General features: G+C 47.8%; 1 protein-coding gene across 2 annotated transcripts in view; it reads right to left on the reverse strand.

Moving 5' to 3' along the window:
• OPRD1 (opioid receptor delta 1) overlaps nt 1-16,795 on the reverse strand; it is a 59,536-nt gene that overhangs the window by 15,644 nt on the left and 27,097 nt on the right. The window lies entirely within an intron of this gene.

The raw sequence follows: 16,795 nt of genomic DNA on the forward strand, positions 1-16,795 counted from the left end.
CTACCTCTGGGATCTCCGTTCCCAGCATGTTCCCCTCCACTGATGTGCCCCTGCCACACAGTGGCCTCTTTGATGTTCCCTGGACACGTCAAGCCCGCTCCCACCTCCCCACTTCGGGGCCTCTGGACTTGCTCTTGCCTCGCTCTTGCCTCTGCCTGGAACCCCGGTCCCCCCATATTTTGCACGGCTTGCTCCATCACTTAATTCAGGACTCTGTTCAAAGGTCACTCCTAGAGAGGCCCTCCCTGACCACTCTATCTAAAGTACCATCCTCCCCACCAACTCTCTCTAGTTCCTTCAGCAGCTTCATTTTTCATTACAGCACAAACCACTTCCTGACTTACATTCGTCTTCTTTTCTGCCCACTTGGGTCTCTCGCCCATGTAAGTTCCCTGAAGCCAGAAGACTTTGTCCATTTTGTTTCCTGCTGTATCCTTGGGCCTACCAGCAGTGCCTGGCAAAAAAGCAGGCTCTCAGCCAGGTGCAGTGGCTCACGCCTGTAATCCCAGCACTTTGGGAGGCTGAGGTGGGCGGATCACGAGGTCAGGAGTTCGAGACCAGCCTAACATGGTGAAACCCTGTCTCTACTAAAAATACAAAAATTAGCCGGGCGTAGTGGCATGCTCCTGTAATCCCAGCTATTGAGGAGACTGAGACAGAAGAATTGCTTGCACCCAGGAGGCGGAGGTTGCAGTGAGCCTAGATCATGCCACTGCACCCCAGCCTGGGTGACAGGGCGAGACTCCGTCTCAAAAAAAAAAAAAAGCAGGCTCTCAGGAGACATCTGTGATGTGGATGTCTTAGTCCAACTTCACCAGCTCGCACGGGGACACTGCAGCAGCCTCCCTCTCCCACAATTCATCACCCCTGTAAGTTGGCGGCTCACTCTAAAAGGCAGATTTGGCTAGGCATGGTGGCTCACGCCTGTAATCCTAACACTTTGGGAGGCTGAGGTCGAGGACTGCTTGAGCCCAGGAGTTTGAGACCAGACTGGGCAACACAGCAAGACACTGTCTCTTAAAAAAAAAACTAGCTGGGCATGGTGGGGTGTGCCTATAGATCCAGCTACTCAGGAGGCAGAGGAAGGAGGGTCACTTGATCCTGGGAGTTGGAGGCTGCAGTGAGCTCTGATAATGCCACTGCACTCCAGTCTGGGGAACAGAGCAACACCCCATGTCTAAAAACAAACAGCTCCCTAGACTGGCTTTCCATCTGGATAGCCTCCTTTCCCACAGTGCCGTCCCGGGTCTGGCCACATCTGTAGTTCCTCACATGTTCTGTGTAGCACGCCCTCCCTCCCGAGAGACAGCCACTATCATGACTTGGTGGGGATCCTTCCAAATTACATATATGTATATAGCTTTTTAGAAAATTTTATTTCTGGCCGGATGTGGTGGCTCATGCCTGTAATCCCAGCACTTTGAGAGGCTGAGGCAGGCAGATCGTTTGAGCTCCGGAGTTGAAGACCAGCCTGGACAACATGGAAAAACCCTATCTCTACAAAAAATGCAAAAATTAGCCAGGCGTGATGGTGAGCACCATAATCCCAGCTACTCAGGAGTCTAAGGCAGGAGAATCACTTGAACCCGGGAGGGAGAAGCTGCAGTGAGATCACGCCACTGCACTCCAGCCTGGGCGACCGGCCGAAACCCTATCTCAAAAAAAAAAAAAGAAAATCTTATTTCTGCCAATGTAACACAATTACATAGTGTAAAAAGTCATGCAGGACAATAATGAGAATAGCTGCCCCTCTACCCATCCTTGCTCACTTATTCCTCTGTCCTGTTTCCCAGAGGCAACCGCTTTGAATGTTTTTAGCTATTCTTATAGTGATTATCTCCACAATTCTAAAGAATATGCTTTCGTGTCTATTTCTTGATTCATCCATTTTAGACAGTACTTGTTGAAGCATGGATTTGGTTAAGCAAGGCTATGCCTAAATACCCAAATCCCGGTGGTTTAACAAAAGAAAGGTTTATCTCTCACAGAGTCCATTCAGTGTTTCCAGGACAACTAAATTCCAAGAGGCAATTCCAGGCTTCTTTACTCCTGTGGCCCTGCTATCTTAACCCAAGGCCCCCTTGATCACCAGAGAGGGAGAACAGGCAGCTGCAGGATCATCTAAGCTTTAGTTCGGCGGCGACACATCACTTCCACCTGAAGCTACTGGCCAAAAGTAGTCATGTGGCCATGCCCAACTGTAAGGGGTTACGAAATAGTCTTCTATGTGACTCAAAGCAGGGAGAAGCAGATATTAGTGAACACTAGTAATATTCCTTACAACACCCTATTACAGTAGATGAGGGCTAACTCATCACATCACCCAATTGTTCCTCTCTCCATCCTCCCAACATAGTTGTTTATTTGTTTGTTTCTAAGAGATGGGGTCTTGGCTGGGCGCGGTGGCTCACGTCTGTAATCCCAGCACTTTGGGAGGCCAAGGTGGGTGGATCACCTGAGGCCAGGAGTTTGAGACCAGCCTGGCCAACATAGTGAAACCCCTTCTCTACTAAAAATACAAAAAATTAGCTGGGCATGGTGGTGGGCACCTGTAGTTCCAGCAACTCGGGAGGCTGAGGCAGGAGAATTGCTTGCACCCAGGGAGACAGAGGTTGTAGTGAGCCAAGACCATCTCATTGCACTCCAGCCTGGGCAATAAGAGCAAAACTCCATCTCAAAAAAAATAAAAAATAAAAAATAAGAAAAGAAAAAAAAAAAGAAAGAAAATCCTAAGAGATAGGGTCATGCTATGTTGTCCAGGCTGGAGTGCAAGGGCTATTCACAGGTGCAACCACAGTGCACTACGGCTTCCATCTCCTGGGCTCAAATGATTCTCTGGCCTCAGACTCCTGAGTAGCTGGGACTATAGGTGCACACCACCATGTCTGGCTCCAATATAGTTTTATCACCATTTTTAGCTAACTCAATATTTAGGGTTTACATTCTTATGACTTTGTAGATATTGTCCACTGCTAAGCCAAAGAACATACTATAATTACATTTTTTAGTGCAGACATTTACGTTTCCCAGAGGTAATAATTGCGCCAATTTTCTCCACTTGCTTAGTTCTGTGTACATATTTCTAAATCTCCTCAAACACTCCAAAAGACCTATAAGATGCCTCTTCCATCCAATTGCATATTCTACCAGTTGTTTTTGTTTTCCTAGTGAGCTATGAGCTATGTCCTGGACCTTTCCTCCCCACTTTCTTTTCTTTCTTTCTTTTTTTTTTTAGATGGAGTTTGCTGTGTCGCCCAGGCTGGAGTGCAGTGGCATGATCTCAGCTCACTCCAAGCTCCGCCTCCCAGGTTCACGCCATTCTCCTACCTCAGCCTCCCAAGTAGCTGGGACTACAGGCACTCGCCACCACGCCTGGCTAATTTTTTGTATTTTTAGTAGAGATGGGGTTTCACTGTGTTAGCCAGGATGGTCTCCATCTCCTGACCTCATGATCCGCCCACCTCAGCCTCCCAAAGTGCTGGGATTACAGGCGTGAGCCACCAAGCCCGGCCTTTTTTTTTTTTTTTTTTTTTGTGAGGGAGTTTCTCTCTTGTTGCCCAGGCTGGAGTGCAATGGCGCAACCTCCGCCTCCCCGGTTCACGCAATTTTCCGGCCTCAGCCTCCCAAGTAGCTGGGATTACAGGCATGAGCCACCACACCTGGCTAATTTTGTATCTTTAGTAGAAATGGGGTTTCTTCATGTTGGTCAGGCTGGTCTCGAACTCCCGACCTCAGGTGATCTGCCCACCTCGGCCTCCCAAAGTGCTGGGATTACAGGCGTGAGCCATGGTGCCCGGCCTCCTCCCCACTTTCCAACTGCACTGTTTGCTTTCTATTCTACACCAGCTGCGCACCTGTCCTCCTCGGCTAGAGCACCTGTTTCTTGGCTTGCAAGTCTCCCTCTGTCTTGATCTATACCTTCATTTTGGTAGAAGACATCCTCTAATCACTTCCTGAGACAGGGCACATAGGAGGTAGAATATTTGCACCCTTGCTTGTCTGAAAATGTCGTTATTCTATCCTAATTTCTGATTTCTTTGACTGGACATGAAAATGGTAGGCTGGAAGTAATTTCCCATCAGAATTTTGAAGGCATGGCTCCCTCATCGTCCAGCCTCCAGTGTTGCCACTGAAGCATCTAAAACCATTCTGATTCCTGATGATCTGTGATCTGTCCTCTCTACCTGCAAAACTCGTAGGTTCCTCTCTTTGTCCCTGGTAGTCTGACACTTGGTGACGGCGTGCTTTCAAGTGGCTCTTGTCATTTCTGTTGGGTCCTCTGAGGATAACCATTCAGTACTTGTTACCGTCCGTCCTTCCCCATCTCTCCTAGGTGAACTGGCAGCTCCGTGTGTGTGTGTGAAGATTCATGTCCTTCAGTATAAAACGTTCTCATACCATTTCCTCCCCTTCGCCTTCTCTGGGATCCCTGGAAAATCCCTTAGTCAGATATTGGGCCTCCTGGATCGATCCTCTAATTTCCATACATCGTCTTTCTGTTATATCCTCTGGGAAATTTCCTTTTCGTTCTCTTGATTCTTCCATTGACCTTTTATTATTACTATTATTATTATTATTATTTTGAGACAGATCTTGCTCTGTCACCAAGGCTGGAGTACACTGGTGTGATCACAGCTCACTGCAGCCTCAACCTTCTAGGCTCAATCCATCCTTCCATCTCAGCCTCCCGAGTAGCTGGGGTCACAGGTGCACCACCATGCCTAGCTAATTAAAAATTTTTAGGCTGGGAGCAGTGGCTCATGCATGTAACCCCAGCACTTTGGGAGGCTGAAGTGGGTGGATCACCTGAGGTTGAGAGTTGGAGACCAGCCTGACCAACATGGAGAAACGCCATCTCTACTAAAAATACAAAATTAGCCAGGCGTGGTGGAACACGCCTGTAATCCCAGCTACTCCGGAGGCTGAGGCAGGAGAATCGCTTGAACCCAGGAGGTGGAGGTTGTGGTGGGCTGAGATCGCGCCACTGCACTCCAGCCTGGGCAACAAGAGCGAAACTCCGTCTCAAAAAAAAATTTGTAGAGATGCAGTCTCCCTATGTTGCCCAGGCTGGTCTCGAACTCCTGGGTTCAAGTGTTCCTTACACCTTGGTCTCCCAAAGTGCTAGGATTACAGGCACAAGCAATCATGCCTGGCCCGTCTTTTTAAAAAGTTTGACTCTCGGCCGGGCGCAGTGGCCCAAGCCTGTAATCCCAGCACTTTGGGAGGCCAAGGGCGGGCGGATCACGAGGTCAGGAGATTGAGACCATCCTGACTAACACAGTGAAACCCTGTCTCCACTAAAAATACAAAAAAATTAGCCAGGCATGGTGGTGGACGCCTGTAGTCCCAGAAACTCTGGAGGCTGAGGCAGGAGAATGGCTTGAACCCGGGAGGCAGAGCTTGCAGTGAGCCGAGATCGCGCCACTGCACTCCAGCCTGGGCGACAGAGCGAGACTCCGTCTCAAAAAAAAGAAAAAAAAAAATTTGACTCTCACGTTTTATTTTTCCAGTGCCCTTTCTTCTTCTCTTATTCCTTTTTCATATAGCATTTATAGTATCTTATTTCAGGGACATAATATCTTCTCTTAACTCTCTGAGGACGCTAAGAAGCCCTGTTTTGTATTTCCTTCTGCTCTCTGCATCTTTTACTTGCTTCAAACATTTTTGTTCCTTTGTCTGCTTTAGCCTTCCTCTCTTATCCTGGAGATTTCCTTCAGGTATCTGGTGATATATAATTAAACGCTGATTTTTAAGTGAAGCACTAAATAACTGGCAGCTCCGTGTGTGTGCGCGTGCGTGTGCCCGTGTGTGCGTGTGCCCCTGTGTGTGCGTGTGCGTGCATGTGTGTGCCCATGTGTGTGTGTGTGTGTATCAGTGTGAGGGCCCTGTCAACTGGTGGGCTTCACTGTAGGGGAATTGAGTGATGATCTGGCTTTTACACTGAGGGACATGTAAGTATCAATTTCCGTAGGTCTCTTCTCTGGCCTTCGAGCCTTCAGAAAATAATCTCCCTATCTCTCACCTGGGTTGCATACCTCTGGCTGCCAGAATTCTCTTGGCACAGCTGGAGAAAGGGCCTGGGAGTCCCCCCATCTCCCCACTAAAAAAAAAAGTAAAATAGAGATGGGGGTCTCACTATGTTGCTCAGACTGGTCTCCAACTCCTGGGCTCAAGTGATCCTCCCACCTCGGCCTCGCAAAGTGCTGAGATTACAGGGATAACCCACCATGCCTGGCCTCCCATTCCACATTTACCTTTGTATCTTGTCCTGACCCTTTCTGTGTCTGCCGGCCCTGAGTCCAGACTTCCTCCATGTTAACTTCTCTAGAAAAAGAAAAAACCTTGCCTTCTTGCAGAGTGGAGGGGTAGCCATCTGGTTGCACAGGATACAAGGATGGGGGTGCCTAACAATCCCAGTGCTCCCTCTAGACAATCAACCTCCTGCCTCTGTTTTCTGTCCCACACCTCACCCCTGCTGTCATTCCTCTTCCAGTTGCTTCTCGTGGTCCAAATATGTATTGATATCTCTTAGAGAAGGTCAACTGAGGCACAAGAGGCGAGCTGATTAATCTAAGGTCATATGACCAGTAAGTGGCAGAGCTGGTATTGAACTCAGTCTAAGTGCCAACATCTGGTAACCACTCAGTGCTTGTTAACTTCCTTCCTCTCCCACCTCTCATAGTGAAAAAGTCAAGAATGTGAACTTATTATAAACTGGGGTTTGCTCACTCATCTAACAGGTATTAGGTGGACACTCGAACTGTGCCAGGCACTGAATAAGGGATCTAGGAGTAATGGCCACAGTCTGGCCTCTTGAAATCTATGACCTTATGGAGGGGGCAGATATTGAACAAACTGCTGCATTAATTAATGAACAGTTACCTGCTATTACCAAGATGCCGTGACGGATAAGAACGGAGCATACTGACGGACACTGCCTAGTGGGGGTGACAGGCTGGGGAGTGTGGAGGGACCCTGGCTTAGATTAGAAGGTCAACAATGGCTTCTCTGAGGAGGTGTGCTATGAACTGAATTCAGTTCCCCCAAATTCATATACTGAAGCCCTAACTCCCAATGTGATGGTATTGGGGTTCCTCTTGCTGCCAATTTTTTTTTTTTTAGACGGAGTCTTGCTCTGTCCAGGCTGGAGTGCAGTGGCGCGATCTCAGCTCACTGCAACCTCTGCCTCCCAGGTTCAAGCGATTCTCCTTTCTCAGCCTACCAAGTAGCTTGGGATTATAGGCACCTGCCACCGCGCCCGGCTAATTTTTGTATTTTTAGTAGAGACAGGGTTCACCATCTTGGCCAGGCTGGTCTGGAACTCCTGACCTCGTGATCCACCTGCCTTGGCCCCCAAAGTACTGGGATTACAGGCATGAGCCACCGTGCCTGGCAATTTTTTTCCAAATAACTGGGTTTTTTTCTTTTTTTTTGCTTTATTCTGCAGTTTACATATGAGAGCTCCAAGCCCAATACAACACTTGATTTTCTGGTTTTATGTATTTATTTTTATTTATTTATTTTTGAGGCAGGTTCTCATCCTGTTGCCCATGCTGGAGTGCAGTGGTACAATCATAGCTCACTGCAGCTTTGGCCTTCTGGGCTCAAGCAATCCTCCTACCTCAGTCTCCCAAGTAGCTGGGACTACAGGTGCACACCACCACACCTGGCTAATTTTTGAATTATCTGTAGAGACAGGGTTTCACCATGTTGTCCAGGCTGATCTCAAACTCCTGGGCTCAAGCAATCCACCCACCTCAGTCTCCCAAAGTGCTGGGATTACAGGCCGGAGCCATTGTGCCCAGCCCTTGTTATTCTTTCAGTATCCATGTCCACAGAGACTGCTTCTCCCAATAACACATGCCATTTGATCCTCAGCTGGTACATGTAGAACCTCAAAGAACCTGGCTCTCCAGCACTCATACCTCGGCCCTTCCACTTAAGTGCACTCATGTCTATTTGGGCTGGACCTCTGCCCTGGTCCTGTCACCTCTGAGGTGTCCTCAGGTCAGAAATGCAAACAGGCTCAGCTGGGCATGGTAGCTCACGGCTGTAATCCCAGCACTTTGGGAGGCCGAGGCAGGCAGATCACCTGAGGTCAGGAGTTTAAGACCAGCCTAGCCAACATGGCGAAACCCCGTCTCTATTAAAAATACAAAAATTAGCTGGGAATGGTGGTGGGCACGGTGGTGGGCACGTGTAACCCCAGCTACTCAGGAGGCTGAGGCAGGAGAATTGCTTGAACCCAGGAAGCAGAGGTTGTGGTGAGCTGAGGTCGCGCCACTGAACTCCAGCCTGGGCATTCAAAAAAAAAGAAAGAAAAAGAAAGAAATGCAAACAGGCTCCATGTGATACAACTCTGAATAAATACAATGGGGCCTTTGGGATGGTGGTATTACTGCACCTATAAGAGAGGCCCCAGAGAGCTTGCTCTCTCTCTCACTCTTTTTTTTTTTTTTTTTTTTCCTTTTTTGAGACAGAGTCTTGCTCTGTTGCCCAGGCTGGAGTGCAGTGGTGTAATCTCGGCTCACTGCAACCTCCACCTCCTGGGTTCAAGCAATTCTCGTGCCTCAGCCTCCCTAGTAGCTAGGATTACAGGCGCCCACCACCACGCCCAGCTAATTTTTGTATTTTTAGTAGAGATGGGGTTTCACTATGTTGGCCAGGCTGGTCTCCAGCTCCTGACCTCAGGTGATCTGCCCTTGTTCTCTCTCTCTCTCTCTCTCTGCCATGTGAAGGCAGTGATGAGGCAGCCATCTAGAGGCCAGGAAGACAGCCCTCACCAGAACCTGACCGTGGTGGCAGCTTGATCTTGGGCTTCTGTCCTTATGAACCGAGAAACTAAATCTCTGTTGTTGAAGCCACCCAGTCTATATTTTGATCTAAGACACAGCGACGTTTCTGCCAGGTTGGAAGGATGAGAGTTAGCCACGTGAAGAGACGGAGGAAGGTTGGTCCAAAGAGAAGGAACAGCATGTACAAAGGCCCTGTAGCAGGAAAGAGCCCGATGAGCTGCAACAATGGTCAGAAATCACATGTGACGACAGTGCAGCAAGCCAGAGAGGAGGCAACAGGAGAGGCAGCAGCGGAAATCTGCAGGAGTCAAATCACACGGGGCCTTTGGGCTACGGCAAGAAGTTTGCGTTTACTGTGAGTGTAACAGGAAGCCATTGAAGACTAAACAGGGAAGTGATGTGGTTCACTTATGTAAGTTTCTTAAAAGATCACGCTGACTACTGTGTGGAGGCTAGACGGAGCACAGGGCAGGAGGGGGCAAGACACCCAACTTCCTAGAAAAAGAAATGGTTTATGGCTCCATTTCCCAAAACTCTACTGTTGTTCTCCAACTTTTTTTTCTATTACAAAAGGTTGTGGATATGAAGTTGGGCCTTTCCCTTATACTATATACAAAAATTAACTCAAAATGGATCAAAGATGTAAGAGCTAAAACCATAAAACTCCTAGAAGAAAATATAGGGGGAAAGCTTCATGACACCAGATTTGGCAATGATTTCTTGTGTTTGTTTGTTTTCCTTTCTTTCTTTTTTTCCTCTTTTTTAAGTTTCTTTTTAGATTTGGCAATGATTTCTTGGATATGACACCAAAAGCCCAGGCAACAACAACAACAACAACTACATTAAGTTGGACTGTATCAAATTTTTTTTTTTTTTTTTTTTGAGGTGGAGTCTCACTCTGTTGCTCAGGCTGGAGTGCAGTGGTGCAGTCTCGGCTCACCGCAACCTCCACCTCCCGGGTTCAAGCGATTCTCCTGAGTAGCTGGGACTACAGGCCCATGCCACCATGCCCAGCTAATTTTTTTTCTTTTTTTTTTTTTGAGACAGAGTCTCGCTCTGTCTCCCAGGCTGGAGTGCAATGGTGCGATCTCGGCTGACTGCAACCTCCGCCTCCTGGGTTCAAACAATTCTCCTGCCTCAGCCTCCCAAGCACCTGTGATTATAGACACCTGCCACAACGCCTGGTTAATTTTTTTTGTATTTTTAGTAGAGACAGGTTTTCACCATGTTCACCAGGCTAGTCTCGAACTCCTGACCTCAAGTGATCTGCCCACCTCAGCCTCCCAAAAAGCTAGGATTACAGGCACGAGCCACCATGCCCAGCCCCAGCTAATTTTTGTATTTTTAGTAGAGATGGGGTTTCACCATATTGGTCAGACTGGTCTCGAACTCGACCTCGTGATTTGCCCGCCTTGGCCTCCAAAAGTGCTGGGATTACAGGCATGAGCCACCACGCTGGGCCGACTATATCAAATTTAAAACTTTTGTGCCTCAAATGACACTATGATCCCAGGACTTTGGGAGGCCAAGGCAGGTGGGTCACCTGAGGTCAGGAGTTCGAGACCAGCCTGTCCAACATGCTGAAACCCCATCTCCACAAAAAAATACAAAAATTAGCCAAGAGTGGTAGTGCACACCTGTAATCCCAGCTACTTGGGAGAATGAGGCACAAGATTCACTTGAACCTGGGAGGCAGAGGCTGCAGTGAGCCATTATTGCACCACTAAACTCCAGCCTGAACGACAAAGTGAGACCCTGTCTTGAATATTTCCCTAAAAAAGATATACAAATGGCCAAGAAGTCCATGAAAAGATGCTCAACGTCACTATCATTAGGGAAATGCAAATCAAAACCACAATGAGATACCACTTCACACCTATTAAGATAACGACAAAAAGACAAACAAAAATAGAAACCAACTATTGGCAAGGATTTGAAGAAATGGGAACTCTTGTGCACTGCTGGTGGAAATGTAAAATGGTACAGCCACTGTGGAAAACAAAATTGTAATTCCTCACAAATTTGAAAATAGAATTGCCTTATGATCAATCCAACTCCTCTTCTGGTAGAAGAATTAAAAGCAGGGTTTTGAAGAGCTGTGTGTATACCCATGTTCACAGCAGTATTCTTCATAATAGCCAAAAGGTGAAAGCAACCCATATATCCATTGACAGATGGAGAAAAAAAATGTGGTACAGACATACAATGGAATATTATTCAGCCTTAAAAAAGAAGGAAATGTTTAGCTTGGGCAACATGGCAAAGTCAGTCTCTACAAAAAAATACAAAAATTAGCCAGGCATGGTGGTGCACGCCTGTAGTCCCAGCTACTCAGGAGGCTGAGGTGGGATGACTGCTTGACCCCGGAAGTTAAGGTTGCAGTGAGCCGAGATCACACCACTGCACTCAAGCATGGCAACATGGGTGACAAAGCAAGACCCTGTCTCAAAAAAAAAAAAAAAAAAAAGAAGAAGAAAATTCTGATACCTGCTACAACACGGATGAACCTTGAGGATATTGTGCTAAGGAAAATTAGCCAGTCAAAAAAGACAAACACTGAATGATCCCACTTACATGAGGCACCTAGAGTAGTCGGATTCATAGAGGCAGAAGCCCTGGGGTTACAAGGGGCTGGGGCAAGGGGAGGATGGGCAGTTACTGTTTAGAGGGTATGGAGATTCAGTTTGGGAAGATGAAAAAGTTCTGGAGATGAATGGTTGTGATGGCTGCATAACAGCGTGAATGTACTTAATGCCACCGAACTACACCCTTAAGAATGGTTACAATGGTATTTTTTATGTTGTGTATATTTTATCACAATGAAAAAAGCGGGTAATGAAGAGCTATTGCTGTGTTTATTTTCTAAGCTTGGGAGTGGGGTGAGGGGGCCCTTTCGAGCCATTCAGATCTTGGCTCCTCATCATACATAGCTCAGTGGTCTTGAGCAAATCACGTCACCTTTCTGAACCTGCTTCTTTGTTGGTAATTTCAGTGTAATGATGCTTTCCAGGAGCCACACGTGTGAAAGTGTGCAGCTTACAGGCCAGTGTGCAGCTGAAAATTGCAGCCCTTTTGGTAGTCCCCAACCTGGTATTTTTTTCCTTCTTTTTTTTTTTTCCAAGTAGCTAGGACTACAGGTGCGTGCCATCACACCAAACTAATTTTTTTTTAAACTTCATACCATTTTTAAATGATATATTACATAGAGAAAAAAATCTAAATGTATATACAGGTATTGGTATTGTTAGTGATTTTTTTTTTGGACTAGAAGAATTTTATTAATTTTTTTTTGCACACAAAACAATAAACATTTTCTAAAAATACATACAAACAGAAAGATGCATATCAAACACATTAGGAAGGTTGCACATGGGAAGACAGGGACAAACTAATTAAAAAAAATTTTTTTTTTTTTTTAGAGATGGGATCTTGCTGTGTTGTCCAGGCTGGTCTCAAACTCCTGGACTCAAGTGATCTCCACTTCAGCCTCCCAAAATGTTGGGATTACAAGCATGAGCCACTACACCTGGCCTGCTTTTTTATTTTAGGGTTTAATCATCACCCTTTGGATCCAATCAGGGGGTAGGGACTAGAAAGCTCTGGCTGAACCTCTCTGTTGACCCTGAGATACCTTTGGGAAACCGTTTGCTTTCTTTCTGATTCCAAATCCACAAAGCTTCCTTAGCACCAAGCACTGAGTGGCTATGCATGTTCCTTTCGGAGCACTACACTCCTCTGTTACACAAGCCCCCACTGCAGGACGATCATCACCACCTCTATTAATTTTCTTTCAGTTTGATGGAGACTGGTTGTACCCTGCACAGCCAGGCCACATTCGATCCACACTCGTTCCTGGGCTTCTGGAAAGCTGGGCTTCTCAACTGAATACCCACGTGCCGACTGACAAGTGAGCTCCTGGTAAGAATGTTCTCCCCAGGCAAAGCCAGAGCAGCTGGCCAGAGTGGCCGACGTCTAAATGCCCGGTGCCCAGGCCGGGTGCAGTGGCTCATGCCTGTGGTCTCAGCATTTTGGGATGCCAAGGCAGGTGAATCGCTTGAGCTCAGGCGTTGGAGACCAGCTGGGGCAACATGGCGAACCCCCGTCTCTACTAAAAATACAAAAGTTAGCTGGGCGTGGTGGCGCATGCCTATAGTCCCAGCTACCCCGGAGGCTGAGGTGGGAGGATTGCTTGAGTCTGGGGGGTTGAGGCTGCAGTGAGCCATGATCGTGCCACTGCACTCCAGCTTGGGTGACAGAGCGAGACCCTGTCTTAAAATAAAAATAAAAATAAGGCCGGTGCAATGGCTCATGCCTATAATCCCAGCACTTTGGGAGGCTGAAGTGGGTGAATCACTTGAGGCCAGGAGTTCAAGACCAGCCTGGCCAACATAATGAAAGCCCATCTCTACTAAAAATACAAAAAAAAAAAAAAAATTAGCCAGGTGTGGTGGCGCATGCCTGTAGTCCCAGCTACTCAGGAGGGTGACGCAGGAGAATCGCTTGAACCCGGGAGGCGGAGGCTGCAGTGAGCTGAGATCGCGCCACTGCACTCCAGCCTGGGTGACAGAGCGAGACTCTGTCTCAAAAATAATAATAATAATAATAAATAAATAAAATAAAAATAAATAAATAAATGCCCAGTGCCCAGAAGATCAATACATTCCCTCCTTTGTTCAAGGTGTCAATGGGAGAGGACCAACAGCTTTGGGTGAGTTGTTTCCTTAAAGCGATATTCTCTTACGCGCCAAGCACTATGCCACAAGCAGTGAATGCAGGATTTCATCTCAGCATCATTCTACAAATGAGCTAAGTTAGATGTTCACCCAAAACACACAGCTAAGAAGTGGTGGTGACAGGACTCAAGTGCAGATCTATCTGGTTTCCAGAGCCTAAGGTCATAACCACTTGGGTCTGTGTCTGCTTTCCCCCAGCCTCCTTGCCACTTGCACCTGTGGAACCTCGGCCATGGTGAGGGGCCGGGCTGGGCTGGGGATGGGCCCACTCCGTAGCATTCATCTGCTTCTCACACATTCCCCAACCCGGCTATGGTTTAAGGATTTGGAGACAATGTGCTCACAGCCCAGGCGGGGTCAGGGAGAGACAGACTTATAAACATCAGAACAATGTCACAGGCACAAATATGGGGCCCAGTGGAGCAAGGAGGACAGGTCAATTCAGAACAAAATGTACACCTCTGGTCCCAAGGGGGTGGCAGCCAGTATTCACAGATAACTGTGTGCTAGGTCTTTCTCAGGTGTGGTTTATGTGCTCCTTACGCCTGTGTTTGGTTTTGTTTTTTAACAGATAATCAACATTTGTTGGACACTTACTATATTCCAGTCACTGGGATAAGCATTTTACTTTCTTTCTTTATTTTTATTTTTTATTTTTTTGGGACAGAGTCTAGTTCTGTCTCCCAGGCTGGAGTGCAGTGGTGTGATCTCAGCTCACTGTAACCTCCGTCTCCTGGTTCAAGCAATTCTCCTGCCTCAGCCTCCAGAGTAGCTGGGATTACCGCTGCCCACCACTATGCCCAGCTAATTTTCGTATTTTTAGTGGAGCCGGGATTTCACCATGTTGGCCAGGCTGGTCTTGAACTCCTGACCTCAAGCGATCCGCCCACCTTGGCCTCCCAAAGTGCTGGGATTACAAGCATGAGCCACCGCGCCTGGCCCCTTATTTTACATTATTTAATCCTCACTATGGGGCAGACAGTGTTTATTATTCCCAATTTACAGACAGTGGGACTTGCCCCAGGCTGCAGAGTGAGAAATAGGCTGAGCAGAGAATCAAACCCAGGACTTTTCCCCGAAATCCCAGTGCCTTCTTCTTGGCTTCAGTTTTAGCTTCTCTCCTGTGGACCGAAAGTACTCTATGTATCCTTCACATACTCTTTTTGCCAGGTAGTGAGTGGCTCATGCCTGTAGTCCCAGCTACTCGGGAGGCTGCGGTGGGAGGATCACCTGAGTGCAGGAAGTAGAGGCTGCAGTAAGCTATGATTACGCCACTGCACTCCAGCTTGAGGGACACAGCGAGACTCTATCTCATATACATATAAGCTCCCAGGGGGCAGGGATCACGTCTGTCTTGGCTATCACGAAGAGCCTAGAACCTACAGCAGTACCCAGCACAGAGCAGGTACTCAAAACACATTTGTGAAATGAATAAATGTTCATGTGTCTGTCTTCCACACTAGACTGAGACATCCCTCGGGCAGGAACTGTGTCCCCTTCACACTGTCTCCCAGCACCCAGCACAGGGCCAGGCTCAGGGGAGACACAGAGCTTACTGGAGGGACCTTGAGTGCAGGTGTCAGGGGGCCCTGATCCTCAGTAATGAGCCACAGACCAAAGAGATCGAATCAGGGCATCTCTCTTCCTCATCCTCCCTTCCCCTTGCACTGTCTCCTTTCATCCTTCTTCCCTCCCTCCCTTCCTACCTACCTTCTCCCATGCTCACCCTGGACCAGCCCAGGTGCTCTGAAGGATGCCTGGGCCTGACTCTGTTTGCCCTGAAGTCTGAAGTGACTCAGCTCTGCTGGTCGTTGGGGAAATTTGTCGCTAATTTGTCGTTAACTAAACTGAGGGGTTTTTTTCCCACTGATGCACAACAGCCCATGAATTCAAAGTGGGAGCAAGAGACCTAAAATCAAAAACAGTGACAACAACAGCAACAAGGTGAGAACATCTACACCCAGTCCCACCGACCCTGTGGTACCTCAGGAGCCAAACTGAACGAACGGCTCCAGCCTAGACCAAAGCTCATTTGGTCTCCAACCAAATCCAGTGTGGACTGCTGGAGTATTTAGAATTAATTTTATTCCCAAATGCTGTCTGAGCTCTCAGAAATAACAGCTGCTCACTATAAATGCAAAATCATTTGCAGTCATAATCAAGTTGAGGCTCTCAAGCCCATCTTGGATCATCGAGGGGGACCCTAACTCCAGCCACAAGTGTCCTTGTAAGAGACACACAGGGAGGAGAGGAGAGGGCCGTGTGAAGAGGGAGGCAGAAATTAGACGATGCAGCTGCAGACTAAGAAGAGCCCAGAGCCACCAGAAACGGGAAGAAGCGAGGAAAGATTCTCCCCAAGAGGCTTCAGAGAGAGCACAGCCCTGCTGTCACCTTGATTTTGGATTTCTGGCCTCCAGAACTCTGAGAGAATACATTTCTGTTTTAAGCCATCAAGTCTGCAGTAATTTATTTTGGCAGCCCCAGGGAATTAATCCGATAAAAGTATGCATAGTCTCAGCTACTGGGGAGGCTGAGGCAGGAGGATCACTTGAGCCCGGGAGTTCAAGGCAGTAGTGTGCCACAATGGCGCCTGCGAATAGCCACTGCACTTCAGCCTGCGCGACGCAGCTTTAGATGCCATCTCTTACAACAACCAAAAAAAGGGCAGCCCAAGGAGACGCATGGACTTTGACACTGGACACACCGACTGAAGCCCTAGCTCTGTCCGTAACTAACTGCATTGATCTTGGGTGAGCCTCGGTTTACTCCTCTGTGAGCTGGTTAGATCTTTCCTGCCTCGTGAGGGTGTGGGGAATACTAAATGAGGTAATGCCTGCTATGTGCCCTAGCACTCTGCCTGGTGCACCCATATCATAGTGGCTTCTCTTCTTGCTCAAGTGAACAAGACGGATCCAAAATGTACCTCTGAGGCTGCCCCTAGAGTCCCAGGGCCCCTGACTTCTCTGCTGGCTCTTGGTAACCTGCCACCATGGGGGTGAGACACAGAGACCTGCGTTGGAACTGCAGCGCTGGAAGAGGCTCTGATCTGTAACAATGAGTTCAAACCTCTCCTCCCACTTTACAGATGGGGAAACTGAGGCCTGGAAAGGGGAAAACAGTTGTGCAAGGTCACAGAGAAAGTCGGTTCTGCTGACTTCTGGGAAACCAAGTTCCTTCTGCTTCTTCAAGCTGACCTAGGAACTAAGTCTCAGATAAGGTTCAAGGTGGTTGAGGCTAAAGGAGAAGGAGAATCCTGTCCAAGACTTC

This window comes from Symphalangus syndactylus, chromosome 22 (genome assembly GCF_028878055.3).
Source record: "Symphalangus syndactylus isolate Jambi chromosome 22, NHGRI_mSymSyn1-v2.1_pri, whole genome shotgun sequence".
Taxonomy (NCBI): domain Eukaryota; kingdom Metazoa; phylum Chordata; class Mammalia; order Primates; family Hylobatidae; genus Symphalangus; species Symphalangus syndactylus.